A 6,000-nucleotide genomic window follows, 5' to 3' on the forward strand; every position below is an offset into this window, starting at 1 on the left:
CTGAATGTGGGTGAATTTAAATGGCAGAGTCTGAAACTCTGAGATAGATCTGTCCATTGGCTTGGCCATCAAGTATTCAAGTAGGCCAAGTGAAGGAATTTTACAGATGTATCAGGGTTCTCCAGGGAAATGATAGATAGATAGATAGGGTCTTTTATATATATCACATACAAATATATATGAATAACATATATATATATTTTTTTTTTTTTTTTAAAGAAATTGACTGGTGTAGTTGTTGGGACTGGCAAGCTTGAAATTTGTAGAGCAGGCCAGCAGGCTGGAAACTCAAAAAGGAGTTAATGTTGTAGTCTTGAGGCAGAATATCTTTTTTTCCAGGAAAACTCAGTTTTTACTTTTTCAGTTTTCAACTGATTGGGTGAGGCCCACCTATATTATTGAAGACAATCTCCTTTACTTAAAGTTCACTAATTATAGATGTTAACCACATCTACAAAATATCTTCATAGCAATGCCTAGATTAGTGTTTTATTAAATAACTGGGTACTATAGCCTAGCTAGGTTGATGCATAAAACTAACCATATGGCAGGTATGGTAAAGAAAACATGGACTCAGATTGCACTGCTTCATGCCTCTCTGCTCTTGCAGAAGCTGTAACCACCATCTGGAAGGCACCCTCTCGTGTTGTCCACTTATTTTCTGAACAAGTTTCCTACTTGCTCATTCAGATTTCACCCCCTTACTAAAATATGGGTCATAGAGATGAAAAGAAGTTGGAAGATTCAAGAGCTATTCAGGAGGGAGAATCAATAGGACTTTGTGACTGATGGATTTTGAAAGTGAGAGAGGGAAAGAAAATGTGAGATAACAGCCAGGTGCCTGCCTTGGGCAAGGTGACTGGTGGTATTATTCACTGATGCAGAAAATGGAGGAGGAAAATAGATCTGGCAGAGAATAGGATCATTTGAGTTTGGGAACGGTGAGTTTGAATTGCCTGTGAGTCATGGTGAAAATGTCTAGAGGAAAGATAGTGCTCAGATCGGAGATCTAAGTGAAGCATACAGATCTGGACTGTGTCTTATGTAAACGAGAGTTGAAACCACCGGAAGAGAAGAAGTCACACAAGAAATTACAGGGAGTGAGAGGAAGACCAAGCGCAGAATCCTGGAAAAACATCAACATTGAAGAAACAGGCAGAGAGAAGTGCCAGTGAAGGAGACTGAGAAAGAATTGTCAAAGAAATAGGAAGAAAGCAGGAAATGTTGTGTCACAAAATGAAGGCAACCAGTCAGTGTCAGATGGAGCAGACCCATCAAATCAGATGAGGTCCAACATGCCGTCCATTAGAATTAGCAACAAGGTCATTGGTGATCCCGGAGAGAATATTTTCAGTGAAGTGGTGGGGGGTGGAAGTAGAGAGCAATAGGAGGAAGACTAGGTAGGATGTCAAGACATGGAAGCAGACAAACCTTCCACTGACAAGTTCCATCCTCTCTGTATAAATAAAGTGACTGGTTCTTGGATTCTAGCAGTCTGGATTCAGTTGCGAGATTGAAACCACATGGTGATTTAAACAGGGGTAGTTTAATATAAAGAATTATTAAACTGTGATAGTAGAGTAACTTTAGTTTTTAAGAATACTCGTTATGGTGTCCTAGGGCCAAAGGAGATGGGCAAACTTGGAAGGGGGCCCTCTCCCTAAGTGTGTGGTTCATATCTCATTGGACAAATGTGTGTTTGAGCCCACCGGATGGCAGAGAAGTTTGCTGATTTGCTGGCCAGAGCTGGTCTGCAGTCAGAGACGAGCAGTAATGAGCCCTCTGCAGCACCCGCAAGGCTGGCAAGCCACAGCTGGTGGCCACTGCGTGGGTTTGCAGTGCAGTAGGAGTGGGACACCAGGCCTCCTGCAGCCCGGGTGGACACCTGGTGTCCCTATGGGGAGGAATGTGAGGTTGGGAGGAGCACAGCATTGAGAGGACTATGGGAAACACCCCTGGGGAGGAGAGTGAGTTCAATCAGGGAGTCAGTGCCAGCAGGAGGCCCGAGGTCTGTATGGAGAGGGCAGCACAGACATGATCATCAGGCCGTGATGGGGGTGCAGTGTCCCTGAGGGACAGCGCCTTCTGGGTGAGTGGCCGGGGCTGAGTACCACCAGATGTCCTCACACCCACCTTGTTGATCCACCTTGCTACCGGCAGAAACCTCCGGAGAGCCCCTTCGTCCTGCAATGCTGCTCCAGTGCTGTCTACTGAGAAAGCTTAACATCATGCTTACTTTAACAGAGAAACGCTTAAAGCAATTCCATCCGTTATCAGAGAGCATATATTTGCAGGGTGAATTTGGAACTGAGAGACAATCAATTTATAGTGGCACAGACACCATGTAAGTTGCTACTTTGTTTACCAAATACCTTTCTTTCCATCTCCAGTAAATATGAATGAGACAGTACCAAGCTGGGAGATCACAAATTTGTAGCAGCTCCACTTCACAGAGTTGTTTGCTTTTTCAGCGGTTTTAGCCACCCAGGTATAAGATAGACAATGCAGATAAAGTATTGACCCGGATTTGGCTGGTGGGGAGAAAGAGGGAGAGAGTGAGCCATGTGCCAAAGTCTTCAGTGAAAGTGAGGAAGCCTTCCGGAGACAGTAAATGACATTACCAGGAAAGGATGGAAGTGGGACAGCGGAGTAACAGCCTCAAGAAGGAGAAGCTTTTACTAGAGTGGGGAGGATTGGAGAGGTTTGGAAGCAACTGAGGGAAGCCAGGAGAAGGGCAAGTCCTTCTCTAGGCCCAAGGGTTTGAAGAGACTAAAGATGTAAGGAAGTGAGTTAACAATGGAACAAAGGTCCAGAGACCATAGTAAGGGAAGGGAATGATCCACAGCAGACTGTCCCCGAGCTGAGGCATTCCATAGCAGTGAGAGTGTGACAGGGAAGGGTGCCTGGCCTTTCAGTAGGGAGTTGAGAAAAAACCTAAATGACAACGACTCACTTCAAATGTCCTCACTTTGCTCCAAGTCTTTTTGGTATTTGAAGTGTATTTCTGGTTTCAGTGATGTGATGAGGACTGCCACAAGGCTTGCAAGAACACAGAGAGGGTCCCATTCAGGGCAGGGCTTTCTTGGTGTTCAGAGGAGTGGTCAGGGTCCTGGTTAGGGATCCAGGATGCTTGTGAAATATTTATTTATTTATTTGTTTTAAATTTAGACATTTTTTCAGTATAAGAATAACATAACTACGTTGTAGGAAATTTGGAAAGTGAGAAAAAAGGAAAAAATAATACTATAACAATTTAAACTTTCTCCTTCTAGGGCTTTTTCCTATGTACATTTAAAAATATTTTTATACTCTTAATGATACTCTTAACGATACACAATTTTATGTCTTTTTACCTTACAAATCATAAACTTTCTTCATGTGACTACATGATCTTCACAACTATAATTTTAAAGGTTTTCATAATAGCTCATTTGTCAGAAGCATTCTCATTATTTCTCTGCTGTTGAGTTGATTTTTTCAGAATTGTTAGCAAGTTGCTCAGTCACCTATGATTTGTGATTGTGAGTGAATATGACTGTTCATTCATTTTTGTGCCAGAGTCAGTACTTTTTAAATTCTGGTTTCAAAATCATAGCTATTCATGAAGAGTTTCCTAGGCTACATTTTGAATTCAGTATATCTTTGATGACATCATAGTGGAATGTGTTTTGTTCAAGAGGGAGGTACATAACTCTGATGTTTCTTTGACTCAGCATCAAAGGCTTTTGTGCATTTTTGGTCTTTTATAAATCAGAAGTAAAAGAAGATAAAGGAGCTCAATGTCTTTAGAAACAACACATTTCTATAGCAGCTATAGATCTGGAAGCTTATTCATTATGAGCATTTCTCACACTACCCCCATGCCTGCTTTCCCTGGTTCAACTGCAGCTGCCTCCCTCAGTGTTTCAGTTCTCACCTGTGCAACTGGATAAAATATTAGACTAAAATAAATTCCTAAGTGTGTTTTGGGATGGATTTTAATTACCAGAAAGCCAGTCCCTGAGGAGCCTGGCTATTCTAACAGCAGAACGAAAGAGTGAGGCAGGGAACAGGGGTTCGAGGAACCCTGAAGAAATCGGTGCTCAGTTAGTGAACCTTAAGGCCTTTGCTCCCTGGGTCTAGGGACAGGATTAATCTCAGAACCTGGAATGGTGTCATATTCTCAGGTTGGGGTTAAGTGGTCTTACCTGTAAAGGTTAGCAATAGAACCAAGTAAGTGGTCCTTCCATTATCATTATCACTATAAAACCAGAGCTTTGTTGGAGGTGTGCTGGAGCTGACTGGTACCAGATCCCAAGAGCTGAATGTTAAATTTTAAGGAATTTTGCAGCTGGTTGATTCATGTTGGTAGTTTGAAATCAGCTATCATAGGAGTATTTATGCCTTAGAAAAGACCATCACAGAATTAAATCACAGAAATGCTTTTTTCTCCATCCCAGCTCCACCCCCCAACTCCAGAGATCTGTGTTAAACATTTACCAGCACATCTCTGATGGTACCTCCATCTTTGTCACTGGGCAACTTCACATTTTCTCTTTTTGTTGAAGAGTCAACCTCTCTGAGCTTCAGTTTTCTCATCTGTATAATGTGAAACCCTGAATTTAGATCTGACAGAGATTTTAGAAATTATTTAGTCCAACCTTTTTATTTCACTAATGCTATTAGCATGTGGTATATTTTTTCCTCAGAGATAGAAGCCATGGATCTTGGTAGGATAATCAGCATGACCCACTCAGTCTGAAGCAGGATTCTTGGCAGTTGAAGCCTGAAGTGTTGCAGACCTTGTCATGGTGATGAGCTAAGCAGTAATAGGAATTCCAAAACTCAGAGCAAAGGCCTGGACTGGGAGCCCAGGTAAGCCAGTGGGATCCGAGGCGGGGTCAGTCGGTCATTCCAGGAAGAAGCAGGTGAGTTCTTGTGGTTTGATGAGTTAAGGTGATGGTTTGAGGTGGGAAAAGATAAGGTCCAAACCTGGGCTAAAATCAGGGTTTCATTTAAACAGGTGAGACAATCATTTGACAATGTCCAGGTGGTAGGACACTAGATACCAGAAAAAAAAAATCTGTTTTTCAGAAGTTGATGCTTAGGTTCAGGGAAAAAAAAAAGTCTAATCATTTGATATCCCTGGAGAATCCAGGGTCTTTTTCAAGTTGCCCAGCATGCACACTACACACACAATATTAAAGCATGACATTTGCCAATAAAATCTTCTAGAATGGAAAGTCCACAGTGAACTTTGCCTTAATGATATAGAGGCTTTGTAACCAGGGAAATAGTCTTGGTTCCTCGTCCAAAAAGATTCTTGAAAGACATAACAGGAAAAAACAGGTGGGGAGACCTACTTTTTTCCTTAGGTTCTTCTATTCTTTTCATGATGTTAACCTCTACTTCCACATTTTTTTCTTTATTCCAGTAACTATTGGGGTTAATTTTGATTGCAGAAACCTATCTCGGAATTGGCTTGCTGCCTGAAGTTCAGACTGTATAGCTGAGTTCACTAGCCTTTCTTCACATGCTGAGCAATTAAAAACAATAAATCTTTTCATTTAAGTACAGTTTGCAGGTGAAGGAATAGAACACCATGATCAGACAAGGACTGGCATCAAGATAGAAATCTGGTCTGAGGAACAGGTACTGAGGGGGAGACAGTTCACGTGAACTTGATTAGGAGTTAATCAAGTTAATCAAGCCCCTTAGGGGCCAACATCAGAGCCCCATTAATGGGAACTGGAGTTTTTAATTTAGAGGAAGATTCTCAGGTCACCTTGATCAGAGGCAGCATAACTCTTAAGAACAAAGGGTGAAAGTGAATCTTCATGTAGTGTGGATTTAGGGAAACACCATGAACTATGTTACTGCAGAGGAATTGGTTTAGAATAGTCTCATTTTTCTAGTAACTAAGTGATGGAAGGAAGGTGTCACATTCACAGGTATCACTAATAATAGCCAATGAATATTATTCTCCCATGAAACAGGAGTCATTTGCCATAGTTTAGTCAT

At 41.7% G+C, this 6,000-nt stretch overlaps 1 protein-coding gene across 1 annotated transcript in view; it reads left to right on the forward strand.

The window, feature by feature from the left end:
• Window positions 1-5,169, forward strand: part of ODF2L (outer dense fiber of sperm tails 2 like) — a 273,656-nt gene extending 268,487 nt beyond the window's left edge. Inside the window, exon 23 of the transcript XR_003794338.1 lies at window positions 4,689-5,169. The gene's annotated coding sequence lies outside the window, so the exon portion shown is untranslated. The remainder of the gene's footprint in view (window positions 1-4,688) is intronic.
• Window positions 5,170-6,000: the final 831 nt, after the last annotated feature.

The sequence above is a fragment of the Monodon monoceros genome, unplaced genomic scaffold (assembly GCF_005190385.1).
Source record: "Monodon monoceros isolate NGI ecotype Baffin Bay Population unplaced genomic scaffold, NGI_Narwhal_1 Super_Scaffold_18, whole genome shotgun sequence".
Lineage (NCBI taxonomy): Eukaryota > Metazoa > Chordata > Mammalia > Artiodactyla > Monodontidae > Monodon > Monodon monoceros.